Here is a 24344-nt window from a genome sequence, read left to right as displayed (position 1 = left end):
TAATAGTAAGAAGGTGCAATGATGGGTTAACCTCGAAGTTAAATGCAGCAGCTATTTTAGATTTTTGTGTAAAAATTGGGTAAAGCCAAGTCAAAGTGACACCCCTGCAGAAACTCCAGAGTTGATGCCAGCTCCGATGGGTAATGGATGTTGAAGCAATAATCGCTCCCAAACATCATGCACAGGGCAGAAACGAAGGAAGGGTACGTTGTTGCTTACAATGTTTCGATCAACACTCAGCATGAACCGCCTTGAAAAATAGCAGGATTGTCCTAAATAGAGAAAAAAAAAAAAAAAAAATTCAAACAAAATTAAAACAAGTCTTGAATTCCTAAAATATTTCACAAAGCAATTGGAGGATTTGTTTTTAGTTTTTCAAGGTCATTTAAAATTGCTTACGATCAGTACAGAAATCAATGTATGTGCAGATTTAGTTAAGGCCACTTTGACTAACCTTAAGTGCTTACAGTAACAGAGGATGAACTGGGTGAAGGAGACTAAGGATCCGGGAGGTCCTGGTGAGGCACCAGCAGAAGAACTGCTGCTTTCAGGAGTCTGGCCTGCAAAACACACACACACACGTAAAAAGAACTACAAGGAACACTATGTTTCTAGTCCTGCAGTGGGTTGGCACCCTGCCCAGGATTGGTTCCTGCCTTGTGCCCTGTGTTGGCTGAGATTGGCTCCAGCAGACCCCCGTGACCCTGTGTTCGATTTCAGCGGGTTGGAAAATGGATGGGTGGACTATGTTTCTATATTTGTGATTGATCTTCTATGCAGGCTTGCATCCTGTACTGTAATACTTGACTTACATCTCCGCTTCCAAGCAGCAAGGACTTTCCTGGCTTCAACGCTGACAGCAAATCGGCTTCCTCAAATCATCATATGTCTCCACCCCAAAGGACTGCAAGTTCTCTTCTGGAATATCTTTTGTGGCCTCCGGAAGGTCAGGCAAGAGATCAGTGATAGCGGTGCGTAGAAATATTTGCTCCAAGTCAGCCATTTCTGGAATTGAGGAAGAATGGCACCGGTTTTCAAGATTATAAATAAAAGACGGGCGTAATTAGACATTCATTCAAGTAACACTGGACATAAATACCGAGAAGAGGAACCTCTGCTTTGAGTATATAACGTGGGTGAGGATTTGCACTTTTTATTTCTGTATCGCTAAAAGTAAAAACTGCTGTCACTTTCATATTTTTCCAATAGTACTTTTTACTAAGCATACATATGCATTTTTGTGATGAAATGTAAACTTTTTTTCTATATTGAGGTCGCCCTTTTGAACCCCCCTGATATTTACTACGCGGTGAGGCATTTGTACTCCATCAACATTAATTATTTCCAGAGACATCATTTTGTCTATTTTTCCAGCGCATCGCGCACAAAAGCAAGGGAACGATGGGAGCACCAGAACTCTGCTCACATCATGTCGCCGCACGCAAGCTGCAAGTAGTAAGTCTGTGATAAGCGGAATACCGCTACGCTTTCCACTCATGGGACGGAAGGACAATCCCGACCGCTTTTATATAGTAAGAAAGAAGAAGAAGAAGAAGATATCGCACAGTCTGGAGTAGAAAATCATCTTTTACCTGGAAAAACGAAACTACAAATCCCATCGTGCATTGCAAAATGGACGGGGCGTGTGTGAAACTCTGCACTCACGGGATGGAAGGACAATCCCGACCGCTTTTATATAGAAGGATTCACAGCAATCGATGCTAAGAGATTTATAGTCACCTGGAAGAAAACAATTGAATGGCAACAGAACAAATAGGGAAACAAATGATCACCATATGGAATAAAAGACCAGCTATTGTTGAAGACAGTTGTGATGGAGTGCTGCACAAAGGGCTGAAACCTGAGTGTGGCTTGGGTGGATTACACGAAAGCCTTTGACAGCGTGCCACACTCATGGGTACTCAAATGTGTGGAAATATATACAATCTATCGTACTCTCAAAGTTCATTTTCACTGTCATGAGCCATTAGTAGACAACCGTGCAGTTCCACCACAACAAAAGACAAATTACAATTCCATATACCAAAAAAATTTAAAAAGGAATTTTCCAGGGAGACTCGCTTTCACCACTGCTGTTCTGCCTATAGCATTAAATCCATTAAGCACCCTTCTTAGTATCCTCGGCCACAGATTCAGTATCTGCACCCAGAACCAGTCAAACCGCCCGATTATCACACATCTGCTGTTTGTGGATGATTTGAAGTTCTTTAGCCCCAGTGACCGGCAACTAGAGGAAGCGCTTAGCCTGGTAAAGAAGTTCTCAGAAGACATCAAAATGGCATTCGGGCTGGACGAGTGCACCAAGGCAACTTTCATAAAACAGAGTAAAAATATCAAACTGGACGGGGGAGTGTATTATCAAACATCTTTATCCAGAAGAGACAAACAAGTACTTGGGAGTAAATGAAGGTGCAGAAATCAATCACATAGAAGAATGGAGGAAAACTGGAAAAGAATACATTCACTGAACGGAGATGGTACTCGAAACTTGCTTTGCGTCACGCAATAAAATCCAGATGATAAACCAACTTGCCATTTCCGTCCTTTCTTACTGCTTTGGTATCATAGACTGGCCGCAGAACAATTTACATAAACTGGACATAAAAACATGGAAATCTCTTTATGCACACCAGTCAATATACAAGAATCAATGCGTCCCAAGGTTATACATCCCCACATTTGAAGGAGGCTCGGAGCTCATTGAAACAGATTACTTACACAGAGCTAAAATCATTGGACTGCAGATAAACCTCCTCTACTCAACAGACGGTGACAGGAAAGAAGCGCAAGGAGATAGATAGATAGATAGATAGATACTTTATTAATCCCAAGGGGAAATTCACATAAATATTACATATCTGAAAATATGTTTAAAATATAAAAATATATCTGCACAGAAAAAAGCTCACGGGAAATAACCGCAAGTGGAATAATGCACACATGGAAAAATGCGTGAACGGCAAAGGCGTATATGCAAAGAAGAAAAAAATGTTGTTATACATCGCAATAAACGAAATTGCATAATTGTTCACTAAACGTATTTATAAGTTTGTATGTTTTAATTTGTTAGAGTTTTCTTTAATCTTTCCCTGACTTTCGAGCAAGGCAAGTTGACTCTTTTTTTTTTTTTTGAATAAGCGAGATGGAGTTTTCGAACCAGTCAGAAAGGCAAGCAAATTCTCGGTTACAAGGGATTTGAATATCTGCCTTTTCGCACAACAAATGGGATACTTGGAGGTGCCGTGAGAATCGATCAACAAAGTGCCATTCCTTAAGGAAAAAGAAGAACGGAGACATTGTACGAGAGCCAACCGGTCATTGTCATGACTCCTGTCCCCAGAAAGCAGAAGCAAACATCGCCATCTTATCAGAAGTGAGCAATGACGCACTGGCTAATTTACAATAATACTGCTAATTAGAGTGTGTTAATCATTTATATTTTATTATAATAAAAAAAACGTCTAGCAGCATAGGTGGTGTATATTTTATATTTGTAATAGTTATATGTCGGCGCCGTGTGCTTTTTTCCACGTGCGCACTTAATTAACTGTATGGGTATTCTTCCACGTGCGTTTTATTCTGTGCGCATGTTACCGTGTGAGGTTATTTCCCGTGCGCTTATATGACTGTGCGAATATTTCCTGTGCCCTTCCTTCCGAGATTCCAACAGACAACCATGTAAAGAAGATATGTCAATAGAATGATACTTTACTAATCCCAAGGGGAAATTCACATACTCCAGCAGCAACATACTGATAAAGTCATACACGGATGACACAAACAAGTCTAAATCAACCTCAGTCATTAAGTCCGGACAAACGTTTTGAAGAAACGAAAGCATGACAGAGACGCCCTCACCTTGTGTGCAAAGAACAGCAGTGCAGCTGACATGGCAACAAAAACAAGAATATAAAAGGATTGATCAACAGATGTGGAAGAGCAATTGGAAAAACCACAAATATAGCGGGCAAAATCCAAACCTTTCAACTCCAGTCCCACGTTGACCAAGATCTAAGACATGGATGGCTTAGGGCCGATTTATACTTATCATGGCTGCCACGCGTTACCAGCGTTCATTTCACGCGTCCTCTGAGCAGGTCCTCAGAAATTAACGCGACGCGTGCGCGAGTTGCAGTACCAGCAAAAAAGTCGGAATGTGACGTCAGAGTCTCTGTTTACTATACATGTGACAGAAAGCTATACGGGGATCGATGTGCGTGCTTCGCTGTTTGATGAATGGTTCGATGTGGTGAAGCAAAATGCCGACATACAGATGCATTCGTGGCGCTTTTATATTCAAGCGTCGCATATTCCCGATCGTAATGACACGATGCATTTTAAAAGTCTGACATAACATCTTTTGTGTCGTCTTTTTTATTTTTGCGACTTAACAACAGCAACATAATGTATAGCGTTATATTTGAGCCACTGAGAAAAAAATAAAGGACACGGTGAAAACGTGTATTTTGTGATTAAAGTGGAAATTTCAGCTTTAATCTTGAATTGTCCACTTTAACCTAGTAGTTTACTTTATCATTAAAGCAGACGGTCGTAAACGTCATCCCAGTTTTTAATCGCTACGAGTTTCTTGGACCTGACAGCTGCGGCAAGCAACAATAGATCGCCAAACAGAACAAATTAAATATATGATATTCCAACTCTTCTGCACATTTACAATCTTTAGATTTATACTTGATATCACTTTCATGATGAAATGCATTAAAGTGTGTATGTTACACTTTACATATAATTTCATTTAAATAATGAATACTGTTAATAATTACACACATGGGGGTGACACGGTGGCGGAGCGATAGCACTGCTGTCTCGCAGGGAGTTATGTTGCTGGTATTTCCTGCTTGTATTCCACACTGTGCTCCGCTTTCCTTCCAAAGATATGCAGATTTGGTGCCGCTAAAATGACGCTAGTGTATGTGTGTGCTTGTATTCACCTTGCGATGAGCTGAGACCTCATCCAGGGATTGTTTCTCACTCGTGCCCAATGCTTGTTGGAATGAACACATCCCTGGATTGATGGATTTAATCAGTAAACATCCTTTTCAGAGATATTGCGGTAAGGTGTCATCAGAATTTAATGAGTGTTCTAGGCAATTCACTACACAGAGAACACGAACATGTTCTCTCACCGTGATAATATCTCGCACTGCCACCTGGTGGATTCCTCCAGATTTACGTAAAGTACGCGCGCAAGTATAAACACTAGTACACTTGCGTAGTTGGAACGTCCGCTGCAGCATGCGTCGCGTCGCGAGAAGTATACTCCGGCCTTAGAAGCAGTCCGTTAAAACCAAGAGACGAGCACCTAATAATGGCTGCACAGGTCAGTGGTCTGAACACAAGATGGTTCAAGGCAACAGTAGAAAAGAATGGTCAGTGCTGATCCTGCCAGACAGAGATGGAAACAGCCACTCATCTGATTGCCGGCTGCAAGGTGCTGATGGCAGAAGGCTTACACACACAAAGACACAATAAAGTTGCCAGACTACTGCAGTGGAAAATATGCAAAAAAAAAAAACAACTTGCCAGGACCACAGATGTATTGAGATACACTGCAGAATGAATAACCGAAAACGAGGAGGTGTTAGTCACTTGGGACAGAGCAATGCCAACAGACAGAAAAATAGATGCTAGGAAACCAGACACAGTTGTCCGTACTCCAAATGGAAAGACGAAAGCTAACCAAATATCAAGAAATGCAATCTGAGATGAGCCAGATGTGCATTAATTACTGAGATAGTGCCAGTGGTGCTGAGATCAACAGGCCCTTATCCAAAAAAAAAAAGAAAAAAACCATTCCAGGCTCATCTGGATACCTAACCAATCACCATCGCTCCATATGAATTACAGAAGAATGCACTATTAGGAACAAATCAAGTGCTACACCGAACCGAAGAGAATAACAACAGTAGCCGTGCAAAAAGTGCTCCAGAAAAACGAGCAAACTTCAGTATTCAATAGTGAGAGTCATTCCTATCCTGAAAAGTAAGCCAAACTTAACAATTATTGAGAAATGAATCAAAAGAGAAGCCATATTGCTGTTCAAAATGTGGCGAAAAATTTGGAAAGAGTTCCTACTGGAGAAAGTATGCATTGCTGAATGTGGCAAACAGTTTTTCATACAATGGCCACACAAGAATCCACACATTTTTAACTTATATGTTCGTTCTCTGAGAATTTACGTCCTTTATAAGCCAGAATATGTTTTACTAATTTGGGACCTTTAAAATACACTCACCTAAAGGATTATTAGGAACACATTAGGAATTTCTCATTAATGCAATTATCTAATCAACCAATCACATGGCAGTTGCTTCAATGCATTTAGGGGTGTGGTCCTGGTCAAGACAATCTCCTGAACTCCAAACTGAATGTCAGAATGGCAAAGAAAGGTGATTTAAGCAATTCTGAGCGTGGCATGGTTGTTGGTGCCAGACGGGCCGGTCTGAGTATTTCACAATCTGCTCAGTTACTGGGATTTTCACGCACAACCATTTCTAGGGTTTACAAAGAATGGTGTGAAAAGGGAAAAACATCCAGTATGCGGCAGTCCTGTGGGCTTAAAATGCCTTGTTGATGCTAGAGGTCAGAGGAGAATGGGCCGACTGATTCAAGCTGATAGAAGAGCAACTTTGACTGAAATAACCACTCGTTACAACCGAGGTATGCAGCAAAGCATTTGTGAAGCCACAGCACGCACAACCTTGAGGCAGATGGGCTACAACAGCAGAAGACCCCACCGGGTCATCTCCACTACAAATAGGAAAAAGAGGCTACAATTTGCACAAGCTCACCAAAATTGGACAGTTGAAGACTGGAAAAATGTTGCCTGGTCTGATGAGTCTCGATTTCTGTTGAGACATTCAAATGGTAGAGTCAGAATTTGACGTAAACAGAATGAGAACATGGATCCATCATGCCTTGTTACCACTGTGCAGGCTGGTGGTGGTGGTGTAATGGTGTGGGGGATGTTTTCTTGGCACACTTTAGGCCCCTTAGTGCCAATTGGGCATCGCTTAAATGCCACGGGCTACCTGAGCATTGTTTCTGACCATGTCCATCCCTTCATGACCACCATGTACCCATCCTCTGATGGCTACTTCCAGCAGGATAATGCACCATGTCACAAAGCTCGAATCATTTCAAATTGGTTTCTTGAACATGACAATGAGTTCACTGTACTAAAATGGCCCCCACAGTCACCAGATCTCAACCCAATAGAGCATCTTTGGGATGTGGTGGAACGGGAGCTTCGTGCCCTGGATGTGCATCCCACAAATCTCCATCAACTGCAAGATGCTATCCTATCAATATGGGCCAACATTTCTAAAGAATGCTTTCAGCACCTTGTTGAATCAATGCCACGTAGAATTAAGGCAGTTGTGAAGGCGAAAGGGGGTCAAACACCGTATTAGTGTGGTGGTCCTAATAATCCTTTAGGTGAGTGTATATGTAAGACATGAGAAATGTTACTAGAAAATACCATTTATTTTGCTGATTGAGGTAAATTGAAATGATTTGAATATGATATGTACTGTAAATGAATCTTTTGAACTTTACAGGTTTGTCTTTTTAGTCAGCCTTGCAGTTATGCACTACACAAGAGCACGGCGTGGCTTCATTAAGTTGGTGTAAATAAAGGATGTCCATCTTTGAATTTATTTGTAACAGCGACTCATGACTTTACTTACAGAGTATTTTTCCATAGCAGTTACCTTCAAACCTGGGAATGTCTGCACATCTTGCCGTGACCTTTGCCTCCATGGTCCCTGAGCAATGGATTCTCCTTGCTTGAGGCTCACCGAGGTTCGGCACGAAGAACATTCCTTGTTTGCTGCAGGATTTGAATCACCAATGGGTCTCCCAACTCTGGACCAGAAAAAGATTAGTAGAGCCTGACCTTTGGGTATATCAGGAACTGTTGGTGAGTGTTAATGTTGTCTGTTACAATAGATAATAAGATGAGATATGTTAGCTTTTTTAAATAAGTAAATTAGAGAAAAATAAAATAAATTACAGATACTATAATATACTGTACATGATTTATGAGACTGAGCTCAGTACAGAGAGTAATAAAGTAACATCGATTTAGAAATTGCATTGAGATCATGCTAAAGACACTTAAATTGAAAAACAGCAAAACAAAAGATGGAAAGAATAAAAGGTTTAAATAGAGAGAGACTCAACAGTAACAAAGCAAGTTGACGCGGACATAATTTTTGAAAAACAGTGCAGTAGCTTAAAAAGGAAATGCTGCAACGGTATATGTTTAGATAGAAAGATAAAACTCAAGCATACTTGTATACCGTATATACACTCATATAAGTCGGGTCTTGAAACCCAAAAAATTGATCATAAAATCAGACCCCGACTTATATGCCCGTTCAAAAATACCACATTTAATTTAATTTTTTTTAAATCTTCTTGCTTTCTCTAATCTCACACCAGTTTCTCAGACACATCGAATTTTGTTGCAGCAGTGCAGTTAGCAATTTCTTTCGCCACTTCAACGACTTTTAATTTAAAACCAGCTTCATATTTTCTTGTGATTGAACGCTCCATTGTAGATAGGGAATGCTCTTACAATAAAGGTGTAGGAGGGTGTAAGATACAAAAAACACAAAACAGTGCAAACGTCACTTCTGAATAGTTCGGGTATTACCATGTGGTCATGTAGGCATAATACATAGAAAAAAAAAAAAGGCAGTGTGCTTCGTGGTTACTCTCTCAGGTGGGTGTTAGCATATCATAATCCCTCGTACCAATAGAGTGAATTTTCTGCATTCGAACTTATATGACCGACATTATAAAATACTGGAAATTATATGGTAAAATCAAGCCCCAACTTATCAGCAGGACTACTTAAATGTGGGTATATATGGCAAATCCCTTTTGCAATGGATTGTGGACAGCAAGAATTGGACTTCCCAGCTGCCTTTAGGGGAAAGACTAAAAGGTAACAATAAAACAAAAGAGGTAACCAGTAACAGAGACTGAGAAAATGAAGACATGGAAAGTTTAATCATGAAGCCAGTAGGGTCAGACCCTGAACTGAAATGAAGGGGTAAGTAAAAAGTTCCTGCATAAGATCTTTTTGAAACTCGGCAAAGTATCCGAGACAGAAGCAAAAAATGGCAGATGGTAAAGCAGGAAGTTTGTTTTTCTCACAGACACTACTAAAACAATTTAACGGTGGCCGAATGCATAGCTAGACAGAAAGATCTTAACGTGCACCAAGAACGTACATGCAAGAAAAACTGAGAGGATGTTTGAAAAGGTGAAGGGAGATAAAATGCTGCTTTGGTTATTTTATAAGGTAAAATGTGTGAAGAAAAATGTTGCAAGTAATTCAAATGAATTAAATGGAAGCTGAGTGAGTCCAAGAATGTTGTATTATGAGAATGCAAAGAGATTTGTTTGTTTGAAATATTCTAATGTTAAAATGTTGGTCCCATTTAAATCATTAAAGCAATTACTAAAAATAATTTGAGCACACAAAATTAGAAATATTTTTGGTATAAAATAACAGCACAACTTTACACAATTTGGGTAAAATATAGTTGGCTGTGAATATGTGTAATATTTGGTATAATGCAAATGTCTTTACATTTGCTTTCTCTCTCTCTCTCTCTCTCTCTCTCTCTCTCTCTCTCTCTATATATATATATACAGTCATGTGAAAACATTAGGACACCCTTTGAAAGCATGTGGTTTTTTGTAACATTTTTAATAAATGGTTATTTCATCTCCGTTTCAACAATACAGAGAGATTAAAGTAATCCAACTAAACAAAGAAAACTGAAGAAAAGTCTTTTCAAGATCTTCTGTAAATGTCATTCTACAAAAATGCCTATTCTAACTGAGGAAAAAGATAGGACACCCTTGCCCCTAATAGCGAGTGTTACCTCCTTTGGCTGAAATAACTGCAGTGAGACGGTTCTTGTAGCCATCTACCAGTCTTCGACATCGGTCTGAGGAAATTTTACCCCACTCCTCAATGCAGAACTTTTTCAGCTGTGAGATGTTTGAGGGGTTTCTTGCACGTACAGCCCTTTTCAAGTCACCCCACAGCATCTCAATGGGATTCAAATCTGGACTTTGACTTGGCCATTCCAGGACTCTCCATTTCTTCTTTTCAGCCAATCTTTGGTTGATTTACTAGTATGTTTTGGGTCATTGTCATGTTGCATGGTCCAGTTCCGCTTCAGCTTTAATTTTCTAACTGATGGTCTCACATGTTCTTCAAGCACCTTCTGATACACAGTAGAATTCATCGTGGATTCTATGATGGTGAGCTGACCAGGTCCTGCTGCAGCAAAGCAGCCCCAAACCATGACACTTCCACCTCCATGCTTCACAGTTGGTATGAGGTTCTTTTCTTGGAATGCTGTGTTTGGTTTACGCCAAACATGTCCTCTGCTGTTGTGTCCAAATAATTCAATTTTGGACTCATCTGTCCAAAGAACATTATTCCAGAAGTCCTGGTCTTTGTCAACTTTATCTCTGGCAAATGTCAGTCTGGCCTCGATGTTTCTCTTGGAAAGCAAAGGTTTCCTCCTTGCACACCTCCCATGCAAGTTAAACTTGTACAGTCTCTTTCTGATTGTAGAGGCATGTACTTCTACATCAACAGTAGCCAGAGCCTGCTGTAGTTCTCGAGATGACACTTTAGGGTTTTGGAGACCTCTTTTAGCATCTTGCGGTCTGCTCTTGGGGTGAACTTGCTGGGGCGACCAGTCCTGGGCATGTTGGCAGTTGTTTTGAAAGCCCTCCACTTGTAGACTATCTTCCGGACAGTGGAATGGCTGATTTCAAAATCTTTTGAGATCTTTTAAATCCCTTCCCAGACTCATAGGCTGCTACAATCTTTTTCTGAAGTCCTCTGACAGCTCTTTTGTTCTCACCATGGTGCTCACTCTCACTTCAACAGTCAGGAGCACACCAAACTAAATGTCTGAGGTTTAAATAGGGCAAGCCTCATTCAACATGCAGAGTAACGATCTACTAATTATGTGCACCTGGTGTGATATACCTGTGTGAGATCTGAGCCAATTTAAGAGGGAATACATGTGAGGGTGTCCTATCTTTTCCTCAGTTAGAATAGGCATTTTTGTAGAATGACATTTACAGAAGATCTTGAAAAGACTTTTCTTCAGTTTTCTTTGTTTAGTTGGATTACTTTAATCTCTCTGTATTGTTGAAACGGAGATGAAATAACCATTTATTAAAAATGTTACAAAAACCACATGCTTTCAAAGGGTGTCCTAATGTTTTCACATGACTGTATATATATATATATATATATATATATATACTGTATATATATATATATATATATATATATATATATATATATATATATATATATATATATATATATATATATATACAGTGGTGTGAAAAACTATTTGCCCCCTTCCTGATTTCTTATTCTTCTGCATGTTTGTCCCACAAAATGTTTCTGATCATCAAACACATTTAACCATTAGTCAAATATAACAAAAGTAAAAACAAAATGCACTTTTTAAATGATGGTTTTTATTATTTAGGGAGAAAAAAAATTCCAAACCTACATGGCCCTGTGTGAAAAAGTAATTGCCCCCTGAACCTACTAACTGGTTGTGCCACCCTTAGCAGCAATAACTGCAATCAAGCGCTTATGATAACTTGCAATGAGTCTTTTACAGCTCTGGAGGAATTTTGGCCCACTCATCTTGGCAGAATTGTTGTAATTCAGCTTTATTTGAGGGTTTTCTAGCATGAAGCGCCTTTTTAAGGTCATGCCATAGCATCTCAATTGGATTCAGGTCAGGACTTTGACTAGGCCACTCCAAAGTCTTCATTTTGTTTTTCTTCAGCCATTCAGAGGTGGATTTGCTGGTGTGTTTTGGGTCATTGTCCTGTTGCAGCACCCAAGATCACTTCAGCTTGAGTTGACGAACAGATGGCCGGACATTCTCCTTCAGGATTTTTTGGTAGACAGTAGAATTCATGGTTCCATCTATCACAGCAAGCCTTCCATGTCCTGAAGCAGCAAAACAACCCCAGACCATCACACTACCACCACCATATTTTACTGTTGGTATGATGTTCTTTTTCTGAAATGCTGTGTTCCTTTTACCAGATGTAACGGGACATTTGCCTTCCAAAAGTTCAACTTTTGTCTCATCAGTCCACAAGGTATTTTCCCAAAAGTCTTGGCAATCATTGAAATGTTTCTTAGCAAAATTGAGACGAGCCCTAATGTTCTTTTTCTTAACAGTGGTTTGCGTCTTGGAAATCTGCCATGCAGGCCGTTTTTGCAGGCCAGTCTCTTTCTTATGGTGGAGTCGTGAACACTGACCTTAATTGAGGCAAGTGAGGCCTGCAGTTCTTTAGACGTTGTCCTGGGGTCTTTTGTGACCTCTCGGATGAGTCGCCTCTGTGCTCTTGGGGTAATTTTGGTCGGCCGCCACTCCTGGGAAGGTTCACCACTGTTCCATGTTTTTGCCATTTGTGGATAATGGCTCTCACTGTGGTTCGCTGGAGTCCCAAAGCTTTAGAAATGGCTTTATAACCTTTACCAGACTGATAGATCTCAGTTACTTCTGTTCTCATTTGTTCCTGAATTTCTTTGGATCTTGGCATGATGTCTAGCTTTTGAGGTGCTTTTGGTCTACTTCTCTGTGTCAGGCAGCTCCTATTGAAGTGATTTCTTGATTGAAACAGGGGTGGCAGTAATCAGGCCTGGGGGTGGCTACGGAAATTGAACTCAGGTGTGATACACCACAGTTAGGTTATTTGTGAACAAGGGGGCAATTACTTTTTCACACAGGGCCATGTAGGTTTGGATTTTTTTTCTCCCTAAATAATAAAAACCATCATTTAAAAAGTGCATTTTTTGTTTACTTGTGTTATATTTGACTAATGGTGTTAAATGTGTTTGATGATCAGAAACATTTTGTGTGACAAACATGCAAAAGAATAAGAAATCAGGAAGGGGGCAAATAGTTTTTCACACCACTGTATTTTAAATGTGAAACAAAAAAACCTTTATGTATTAAAAATATCATGAGTAGTTGTTTAAAATAAGAACAGAATGATCATGTTTGAATGACCGCACAGCTAATGGAAGGTTTAGGTTTATTTCCTATAACTTGATGTGCTACAGAAACATTCTGGACATTTTGTTAAAATTCAGTGCATAAGTTTTAAAAAACATAACTAGGATATGTTATAAGGAAACTGTTTTAGCTTTAACATACTAAAAACATATAATACAAGATCATTTCTGTTGATCTAAATAGCATCTGAAATAATTTAACGGACTTTATGTGAGGAGCACGCATTGTGTCACACACGTGAGCTTGGGAGTCAACCAAAGGAACCAGGAAACATCAATTCTGTGCCAGGCCAGGGGGTGGTGGGGTGCGGTGAACCTCTCTCTTTTCTCTCAGCAGACCAAACATGAGAAATCCTTCCTGCCGTGGGGGCGGAGTTTCGTGTGACATCATCACGCCTCCCACGTAATCACGCAGTACATAGAAAACCAGGAAGACCTCCAAAAAGCGCTGAAGAAAACATGCATTATATAATTGAGAAGGCAGCGAAACAATAAGAAGCGAGCGAGTGACATATACAACCATATTCATGAGTTCTGCTACTCGAAACAAAGCACGATGTAAACCTACACTTTAAATTAAGTTCATAGACAGGCTGCCGCTGGCGTTTGTAATTTAGTGACTGCCCATATAAGGCCGTCCGTCAGCGGCAATCCAATAGCAAACTCCCACTAAATATTCACGGGTGAAGGACTGTGCTTATGGAGAGGAAGATGAGATGGTCAGGGTGGTGTTTGACACAAACTCAGCGAAACTGCGAGAGAAAGTTTTAAGTGCCAGGACTAAGGTAACATTAAATACAGCCATGGACATAGCACGAGATGGCACCAGCACAGCTGGGAACCTTCGATGCATGTACACCGAGTGGCTCACGTGAACTGACGCAGTGCACAGATAAAAAGCAACAGTTCAAAAGAGCTGAACAAAACCGAATTACACAATTGAAAAGGCAGCAAAAATATGAAGCGCCTGATAAGCATATTCATAAATCCAGCTACTGTGGAAACAAAGCACACGGTGGAAAAAGTCAATGTCCCGCTAAAGGAAGACAGTGTAAAAACCCGTGCATGCAGTGTGTCAGGTCTCAGATAAAGAAGAAGACGAGCTGTTTATTGATGCAGTAAGAAACGAATCGATGAATGAAACCTGTCATCTTTACAACGATTGACAAACACGGAATGTAACTTGAACACAACACATCCTACAAATACGAACCTGATTGAAAGAAATAATGATAATCAAATCCTTGATGACAGCAACACTCAGTAACACTCACAAAACAAATACTGTATATTGACAGTCATGTTACGTTATTTTTAAAATGTTCCCTTTTCTTTTCTAGCTTTTTAACACACTACTTCTCGCTGCGATACGCGGGTATATATATATATGTATATATATATATACCCGATCTACATACTCGAATAATGGATACTTTATTCGCCATCAATGATTGTTTTGGTAAAGCCATACTCAGTGTATTCATTAGATGAACGGTAAAAAAGTAAGAGCGAGGGAGGATGACTTATTGAGGCATGCAGGCTGTAGTCTTGCGTCAACTCTATCTGAATTGCGCGATCACATTTGAAAAATATATCTTTTCAAGTTCTATTTAGTCCATATGTGTCAAACTCAAGGGCAGCGGGCCACATCCGCCCGGCGTAATTATATCCGGCCCGAGATCATTTTATATACTGTATTATTGTTATTAATGGCCCGGTATATGAAGCGCTGGTAACACAATAAACTACAGATCCCATAATGCAGCGCTTCAGCTGCCTTGCCGAACACTTACCGCGTTAATCAAGTCTAGCTTATGATGCTGCAAGTTATTGCGAAGCTAGCTCACACGATGCTGAAGAGAAAAGTTGATTCTGAAAATAGAGCCTTTAAAAACCGATGGGAGGCTGAGTATATGTTTACTGAACCCGTGTGTCTCATTTGTGGAGCTAATGTGGCTGTAATTACAGAATTTAATCTAAGACGGCACTATGAGACAAAACATCAGGGTAACCTGAATGCAATGCAGAAGATACAGAAAGCAGAAGAATTAAATAAGAATCTGACACTTCAGCGGACGTTTTACCCGTGCACAATCACAAAGTGATTTCAAGTGAAGCTGCTTTTATGGGAGACACAAATGCACCAGTGCACCTTGCCCCACTTTCCCTGTTGCCAAGTAATGTTAAACCAAGTCGTCACTACGGTGTTCCCAAATCGCACTTTGCTGATAAACTGAGCGCACTGAGTTTGCACGGCGCTTTGGTGACTTTGAAGAACAAAAAGTCCGTCTACATGCGGCTCGAACCTTGTGCATGTTTGGTAGCACATATCTGTGTGAGAAGCTCTTCTCAGTGATAAAGACTAACAAAACAGCACACAGGAGTCGCCTCACTGATGAGCACCTGCAATCCATCCTGAGAATCTCCACAACACAGAACCTCACACCAAACAGAAACGAACCTGTGGCCAAAAAAAGATGCCAGGCGTCCAGCTCTAAAATGACATATGAGCAAAGACAACTGAATGATTTGATTTGTTATTGCTGAAAGGAACACATTTTATTTATATTTCCAGGTTTTGTTATGCAGCATGTTCATATTTGAATTTGTATAATTTTGACAGGATATATTTTTATGGAGAGCAAAATCTTTTGGGATATTTAAAATCTAAGTTTATTTCTTTATATAAAATTACATAAGAGTAAAGAAATTTGAATGTTTGTTCTTTTAACGTTTACTTTATTTCTAACTTGTATAATTTAGACAGGATATATTTTTATGGAGAGCAAAATATTATAAGTTGTTTAAGGTTTGAGTTGATTTATTCAGAATAATATTCCTGTCTGTTTTACCATTCCTACCAAAGATATTTCTGTCGACTAAATAAAAATTCCTTCTATTTAAAATTTAAATAGAACTTGAACAAATACGATAGTTCATAATATCCACGCAGACTTGCACGTAAGAGCGGAGTTATCCGTTTTAACAAGCAGCGTATTGCACTGATACTGAAATAGCTGTGTGTGTATATATGTAGATATGTATGTATATGTATATATATGTTTATATATGTGTGTGTATGTATATATATATATATATGTATTTGTGTGTATATATGTGTGTGTATGTATGTATGTGTGTATGTATATGTATGTGTATATATGTAGATATATATGTATGTATATATGTGTATATGTATAGATATGTATATATATATGTTTATGTGTGTGTGTGTAAATATATATATATATATATGAGAACAACACTCATCACTCACAACAGTGACAAAACAATTACATTGACAATCATGTTACGTTATTTTCAAAATGTTTCCTTTTCTTTTCATTGCTTCTTTAACACACTACTTCTCGCTAAGCTGGTATTTTGCTATTATATATATATATATATATATATATATATATATATATATTGTATATTGTATTCTTTATAGGTAACATGGTGCCGACTGTTGAGGCACGCCATCAGCCGCTCTGGCTTTTCTGTTTCTCGTTAGTTCTGCTTTTTCCCCAGCTTACCTGCTCCTGTGATGCTCTTCCTGACTCGATGATTCGTTATGATTGCCTCACCCTTCTGGCTCTTCGAAAGAGTGTGGGGGTTTCTCAACATCTGACCCCTGAGTTCAGTCAAACCTTTGGCCGACTGTTTGAGGACGTCCCAGCCTTCCTCATCACTGCCCACAACTTGGCCGTTCGCCGATGGAAACGCCGCCACCGGGGGAAGCGCGGAGGCACCAGGGCTCGGCTCAGAGCTTCCCAGATCCTCTCTAGGAACAACTGTCCTGGCTCCCAACATGAGGTAATGCTGTCGGAATACCACTTGCCCTCAGACGCTTTCACACTGGCGTAGCCGGCATGATGGTCTTCTTAAAGAAGCAGGAGAGAACCATTAGAGGAGCCTGGACACACCATCCAACCAACAAAAAAAAGGTGGGAGAGTATCGTTTCCAAGCTCCCATGGTGAGGTCCTTCGGTGTTGGTGGAGGGAACCTGGGGGCACTTCGACCCAAGGGTCTGATATAAAGCCCTGGGCATGTGGACGTAAGGGTTAGAGAATAAGGCTGGTGTCAAAAAGGGGCACAGGCGGGACTGATTACGTGCTCCTGGATGAACGGTCCGCTCACAAAGCCCCCACAAAGGGAAAGAACCGTTGTAATTGTGGGAGTGCCCCAGGTCAGCAGGCAAGGAGAGTGATGCAGTGGGAGTTTGTTCCCCAAATGCCATTAGCTCCCGAAGCCATGAAATTATGGATTAAAGTCGGGTGTTGACTACAGCCCAAACGAAATAACACAGTAAAAGAACAAGTTGTGTGTGCACTACTGCACAAAGCCCTCCCGAATGACCTCACCCAGCCGGCGTGGGGTCGGCTAATCAAGGATATGGTCTCATTACTCAAGATTATACAACCCGCAAAGGCGGAGACCTACCCAGGGAAAACAGAATGTAGCCCCTGTGAACCCAGACAATCTTGTGTCCCTACCTCAATGCCTCATTGCCACCCCACAGAGCAAACCCGGGAACCTTCTAGCCGGCAGCGGCCATCATCCTGTGGTGAGCAAGGGGTCTGTGGAGGCATGGAGACTGCGAGGTGCTGTGCTCTTGCTAACCCTCTGGCTTGTGAACATATTGGGGAGGTTTTATTAAACGGGATGAAAACACCAACCCACTTCGATTCAGGCAATAACATTTCAATTGTTGCTCGCCACTAAGTGTTGCTGTGACAATGTGAGAGCATGGCTGAGGAGTGGAGAAGAAGTGTACTGGTGCCGATATTTAAGAATAAGGGGGATGTGCAGGACTGCAGTAACTACTGGGGAATAAAATTGATGAGCCACAGCATGAAGTTATGGGAAAGGAGTAGTGAAAGCTCAGTTAAGAAGTGAGGTGATGATTAGTGAGCAGCAGGATGGTTTCATGCCAAGAAAGAGCACCACAGATGCAATGTTTGCTCTCAGGATGTTGATGGAGAAGTTTAGAGAAGGCCAGGAGGAGAAAGGAGACCCTCCAGCATATGACAGGGTGACTGAAAGGAGCTGTGGTATTGTATGAGGAAGTCGGGAGTGGCAGAGAAGTACGTAAGAGTTGTACAGGATATGCACCAGGGAAGTGTGACAGTGGTGAGGTCTGCGTTAGGAGAGACGGAATCATTCATGTTAGAGGTGGGAGGGATCGGCTCTGAGCCCTTTCTTATTTGCAATAGTGATGGACAGATAGACAGACGAGATTAGACAGGAGTCTCTGTGGACTATGATGTTTGCTGATGACATTGTGATCTGTAGTGAGAGTAGGGAGCACGTTGAGGAGACTCTGGATAAGTGGAGATATGCTCTAGAGAGGAGAGGAATGAAGGTCAGTAGCACCACTAAGACATAGTACTTGTGTGTGAATGAGAGGGAGGTCAGTGGAATGGTGAGGAGGCAGGGGAGTTGGCGAAGGTGGATGAGTTTAAATACATGGGATCAACAGTACAGAGAAATGGGGATTGTGAAAGAGAAGTGAAGAAGAGAGTGCAGGCAGGGTGGAATGGATGGAGAAGAGTGACAGGAGTGATTTGTGACAGACGGGTATCAGCAAGAGTGAAAGGGAAGGTCTACAGGACAGTAGTAAGACCAGCTGTGTTATATGGTTGGAGACAGTGGCACTGACCAGAAAGCAGGAGACAGAGCTGGAGGTGGCAGAGTTAAAGATACTAAGATTTGCATTGGGTGTGACGAGGATGGACAGGATTAGAAGTGAGGAAATTAGAGGGTCAGCACAGGTTGGACGGTTGGGAGACAAAGTCAGAGAGGTGAGATTGCATTGGTTTGGACACGTGCAGAGGAGAGATGCTGGGTATATTGGGAGAAGGATGCTAAGGACAGAGCTGCCAGGGAAGAGAGAAAGAGGAAGGCCTAATAGAAGGTTTATGGATGTGGTGCGGTCTCATGGTCTGGAATCCCTACAGATTTTATTTTTTCTCCAGCCGTCTGGAGTTTTTTGTTTTTTTCTGTCCTCCCTGGTCATTGAACCTTACTCTTATTCGATGTTAATTAATGTTGATTTATTTTGTTTTCTTATTGTGTCTTTTATTTTTCTATTCTTAATTATGTAAAGCACTTTGAGCTACTGTTTGTATGAAAATGTGCTATATAAATAAATGTTGTTGTTGTTGTTGTTGGTGAGAGAGGACATGCAGGTGATGGGTGTAACAGAACAAGATGCAGAAGACAGGGCAAAATGGAAGATGATGATCCGCTGTGGCAACCCCTAACAGGAGCAGCCAAATGAAGAAGAAGAAGATGAAGAATGAGGAGGTCTGCCGCTTTTGCTTGTCCTGCCCAGAATGTCAACTGTGGCAGATTCCATAAAGAGGCCGTGTTTCTTTACCCCTAGTTGATGTCCCATTCGGACGTGTCAGGGTGGACCTGGTGGGACCCCTGGAACTCTCGGCCATAAGTATATAATGGTTCTGGTGGATTATGCCACCCGATTTCCTGAAGCTGTTCCGTTGCTCACAGCTACTACTAACGCTATCGCACAAGAATTAGTAGGGGTTTTCTTGCGTTTCACCATCCCTAAAGAAATCCTTACGGATCAGGGGATGCCCTTCAACTCTCAAATGTTCAGGGAGACAGCCAAGTTACTGAGAATTAAACATTTTAAAACCTTGGTGTATCATCCTCAAACCGATGGTTTAGTGGAGCGGTTCAACCAGAACCTCAAACAGATGCTTCGTAAGGTGGTCAGTGAGGATGGAAGGAACTGGGATCAGCTCCTCCCCATCATTCTTTTTGCATACCGGGAAGTCCCACAAGCCTCTACGGGCTTCTCACTATTTGAGTTATTGTACAGATGTCAACCCCAGGGCATATTAGACATTCTAAAGGAAGGTTGGGAGGAAGAGGCCCCCACTTCCACAAATATATTAGAATATATTGTGCAGTTACGCGATAGATTCGCTAAAATTAGGCCTATTCTCAAAAGTCACTTGGAAAAAGTGCAAGCAGCTCAGGCCCACTGTTACAACATCTCTACGGGAGTTCCGACCAGGTGATTGTGTCATGGTACTCATTCCTACCTCCCTTTCTAAACTCCTGGCCCATTGGCAAGGCCCCTATGAGGTTAAGGAGAGGTAGGGGCTCATAGATGATTTGGTTAAACAACCAAATCATCAACCAAGCAAGTTTATATACCATATTAAGTTGCTGAAACCGTGGAAGGCTAGGGATCCCGATCCCTCCTCCGGACAGCCCCACTCACTCTTCGCTCACAAATCTGACCTTAACTTTAGTCCTGATTTAATCACCCTTCAACAACGAGAGCTGGAAGCAGCCATCTTGGCTATTCCTGAGGTAGTGAATGAAAAACCAGGGCAGACCTCACTGGCTGTGCATGACATAGTGACCGAACCCGGGGTAATAGTCCAAGAACGGCCATTTTGCCTTCCGAAGGCAAAAAGAACTGAAGTGGAGCTGGAGATCAAATTGATGCTGGAACTAGGTGTGATAGAGGAGAGTCATAGTCCCTGGTTCAGTCCAATCATATTGGTCGGAAAGCCTGATGGAAGTTGGAGGCTTTGCAATGACTTCCATCGGCTTAACCAGGAGCTACCCGGGTTTAGCACAGTTAGAGCGGACAGAGACACAAGTACATGCGGGAAGCGGAAACGAGGAGGACTCGGTCTCTATGTGAATACAAGGTGGTGCAACTCTGGACATGTAAACGTCAAAATCTCCACTTGCTGCAGGGACATCGAACTGTTGGCCCTAAGTCTGCGTCTCTATTATTGCCCAGAGAGTTTGGACACGTTATTGTTGTTATTGTTTACATCCCCCCTCGAGTGAACGCAGAGATAGCGAGAGACGTCTTCCATTCCACTGTTGCTAAATTACAAACACAGCACCCCGAAGCGCTTGTGCTAATCTCTGGAGACTTTAACCATGTGACGCTGGACAAAACATTACCTGCCTTCTCCCAGTATGTGGATTGTATCACCCGGGGAAACAGGACTATTGACCTACTGACCTACAAAGACGCATACAGTGCCACCCCGCTGCCTGCACTTGGGAAAGCAGATCATAACCTGGTCCTGCTTCAGCCTCAATACAAACCAAGAGTGAAGGCGCTACCTACAACCACACAATCATTCAGGAAGTGGTCCCCTGAGGCAGAGCAGGCTCTGAGAGACTGGAACTATGGACTAGGATATACTGCAGGGGTCACATAGTGAGAACATTGAGGAGGCTGTTGACTGCACAATTGATTACATCAACTTCTGTATGGACATTGTAGTTCCAGTAAGAACAGTACGCTGCTATGCTAACAACAAGCCATGGATTACAAGTGACATCAAAGGTCTTTTGTACCAGAAGAAAAGGGCTTTTAAAGGTGGTGATCAGCATGAGCTCAAGTGCAGAAGGAACTCGAGTCCAGCTCAGGGCGGCGAAAGAGCAGTACAGGAGAAAGCTGGAGCAGAAGTTGCAGAATAACAGCATGAAGGAAGTGTGGGATGGGATGAAGATCATCACTGGGTGCAGCCACCATCGAGAGAGAAGTGGAGAGAGCAAACCAAATGAACATCTTCTTTAATAGGTTTGACCACCCGAACTCACTCTCACCTTGGAGTACTGCATCCTCCAACCATCCTTCTGTTGATACCAGCATAGGTGAGACATCCCCACCCACAATTACAGCAGCGCAGGTGAGCAGAGAGCTGAGGAGACTTTGTGCCAGCAAAGCAGCAGGTCCAGATGGTGTATCACTACGACTGCTGAAGGCCTGTGCGTTGGAGCTGGGGAGTCCTCTACTGCACATCTTCAACCTGAGTCTGGAACAAGGGGAGAGTCCCGAGGCTTTGGAAAACATCTTGTATCACCCCAGTCGCAAAGGTATCACGTCCTAGTGAGCTGAATGACTTCCTGCCTATTGCTCTGACATCACATGTGATGAAGACCATGGAGCGGCTGCTTCTTCACCACCTGAGGCCACAGGTCCACCATGCCCTCGACCCTCTGCAGTTCGCATACCAGGAGAAGGTGGGAGGGAGGATGCCATCATCTATATGCTACACCGATCCCTCTCCCACCTGGACAGAGGCAGTGGTGCTGTAAGAATTATGTTTCTGGACTTCTCTAGCACCTTCAACACCATCCAACCTCTGCTCCTTAGGGACAAGCTGACAGAGATGGGAGTAGATTCACACCTGGTGGCATGGATCATGGACTATCTTACAGACAGACCTCAGTATGTGCATCTTGGGAACTGCAGGTCTGACATTGTGGTCAGCAACACAGGAGCGCCGCAGGGACTGTACTTTCTCCGGTCCTGTTCAGCCTATATACATCAGACTTCCAATATGACTCGAGTCCTACCACGTGCAAAAGTTCGCTGCCAACACTGCTATTGTGGGCTGCATCAAGAGTGGGCAGGAGGAGGAGTATAGGAACCTAATCAAGGACTTTGTTAAACGGTGTGACTCAAACCACTTACACCTGAACACCAGCAAAACCAAGGAGCTGGTGGTGGATTTTAGGAGGACCAGGCCCCTCATGGACCCCGTGATCATCAGAGGTGACTGTGTGCAGAGGGTGCAGACCTATAAATACCTGGGAGTGCAGCTGGATGATAAATTGGACTGGACTGCCAATACTGATGCTCTGTGTAAGAAAGGTCAGAGCCGACTATACTTCATTAGAAGACTGGCGTCCTTCAACATCTGCAATAAGATGCTGCAGATGTTCTACCAGATGGTTGTGGCGAGAACCCTCTTCTATGCGGTGGTGTGCTTTGGAGGCAGCATAAAGAAGAAGGACACCTCACACCTGGACAAACTGGTGAGGAAGGCAGGCTCTATTGTAGGCATGGAGCTGGACAGTTTGACATCTGTGGCAGAGTGACGAGCGCTGAGCAGACTCCTGTCAGTCATGGAGAATCCACTGCATCCACTGAACAGGATCATCTCCAAACAAAGGAGCAGCTTCAGCGACAAACTGCTGTCACCATCCTGCTCCTCTGACAGACTGAGGAGATCATTCCTCCCCGACACTGTGAGACTCTTCAATTCCACATTGTTATCACTCTTTAATTTAATATTGTTTTTTATCAGTATACTGCTGCTGGAGTATGTGATTAATAAAGTATCTATCTATCTATCTATCTATCTATCTATCTATCTATCTATCTATCTATCTATGTTTGGATATGCGCAGAGGAGAGATGCTGGGTATATTGGGAGAATATTGGGATGCTAAGCTGCCAGGCAAGGTGAACAGAGGAAGGCCTAAGAGGAGGTTTATGGATGTGCCGAGAGGGGACATGCAGGTGATGGGGGTGACAGAACAAGATGATAAGGACAAGAAGATATGGAAGAAGATGATCTGCTGTGGCGACCCCTAATGGGAGCAGCCGAAAGAAAAAAGGCATAAATCTATTCAACTTTCTGTTTAAAAATTATACATCAGTGAAGAATATCTCTTGACAGTTTTAAAAATAAAATAAACTCTGATTCAAAGCAGATTCTTTTATTTAGAAATAGTCCTCACATTTAACTGTAGCTTCATTTCCAGTCTTCTCTTGATGCCATTTTAATACAGAAGTTGCCATAAAGACTCTAGACTGGAAGTCACGAGGGTCCTTCAAGCATTAATTTCTATACGTTGCTCCCGATTAGTTATTTACAATAGGGAGCGAGCCATTAAAATTAATTGTATTAAAGTTGCAGGGATATTCTGCTCTGTGCTTTCTAATCTTTCTATTACACTATTATATTGTATTGAGGAATACTTGTGTTTAGTTCTGTGCACTGTACTGTATTGGCCCCCTTTTATTTATGACACCCACTGCATGCCCAACTTACCTGGTTGGGGGGGTCTCTCTTTGAATTGCCTTTCCAAAGGTTTTTTTTTTTTTCTCCCCTACAAGGTTTTTTTTTTTTTTTTTTTTTCGGGGGGGAGTTTGCCCTTGTCTTCTTCGAGAGACTAGGCTGAGGGGGCTGTCTTGAGGCAGAGCCTGTTAAAGCCCATCACTGCACTTCTTGTGTGATTTTTTTTTTGGGGCTGTACAAAAAAAAAACGTAAATTTCTAAATCTTTTAAATAATTTTAATTTACACTAAACTAGCCATCCACCGCGGCTCTGCCTGCATTCAAGTGAAACAGGACAAACTTTAAAAATCAATAAACAAACAGGTATCGCTAGCTAAGCGAAGGC

The 24344-nt window shown here is 41.9% G+C and overlaps 1 long non-coding RNA gene across 1 annotated transcript in view; it reads right to left on the bottom strand.

Moving 5' to 3' along the window:
- Positions 1–24344, bottom strand: part of LOC120528193 — a 31190-nt gene continuing 6846 nt past the window's right edge. The window contains exons 2-5 of the long non-coding RNA XR_005633473.1: positions 7755–7980; positions 813–1005; positions 455–560; positions 1–272 (exon numbers count right to left, since the gene is read on the bottom strand). This is a non-coding gene — a long non-coding RNA (uncharacterized LOC120528193). The remainder of the gene's footprint in view (positions 273–454; positions 561–812; positions 1006–7754; positions 7981–24344) is intronic.

This window comes from Polypterus senegalus, chromosome 4 (assembly GCF_016835505.1).
Source record: "Polypterus senegalus isolate Bchr_013 chromosome 4, ASM1683550v1, whole genome shotgun sequence".
Classification (NCBI taxonomy): domain Eukaryota; kingdom Metazoa; phylum Chordata; class Cladistia; order Polypteriformes; family Polypteridae; genus Polypterus; species Polypterus senegalus.
Note: the sequence above shows the minus strand (reverse complement) of the source record. Positions and strands in the feature narration are given on the sequence as shown.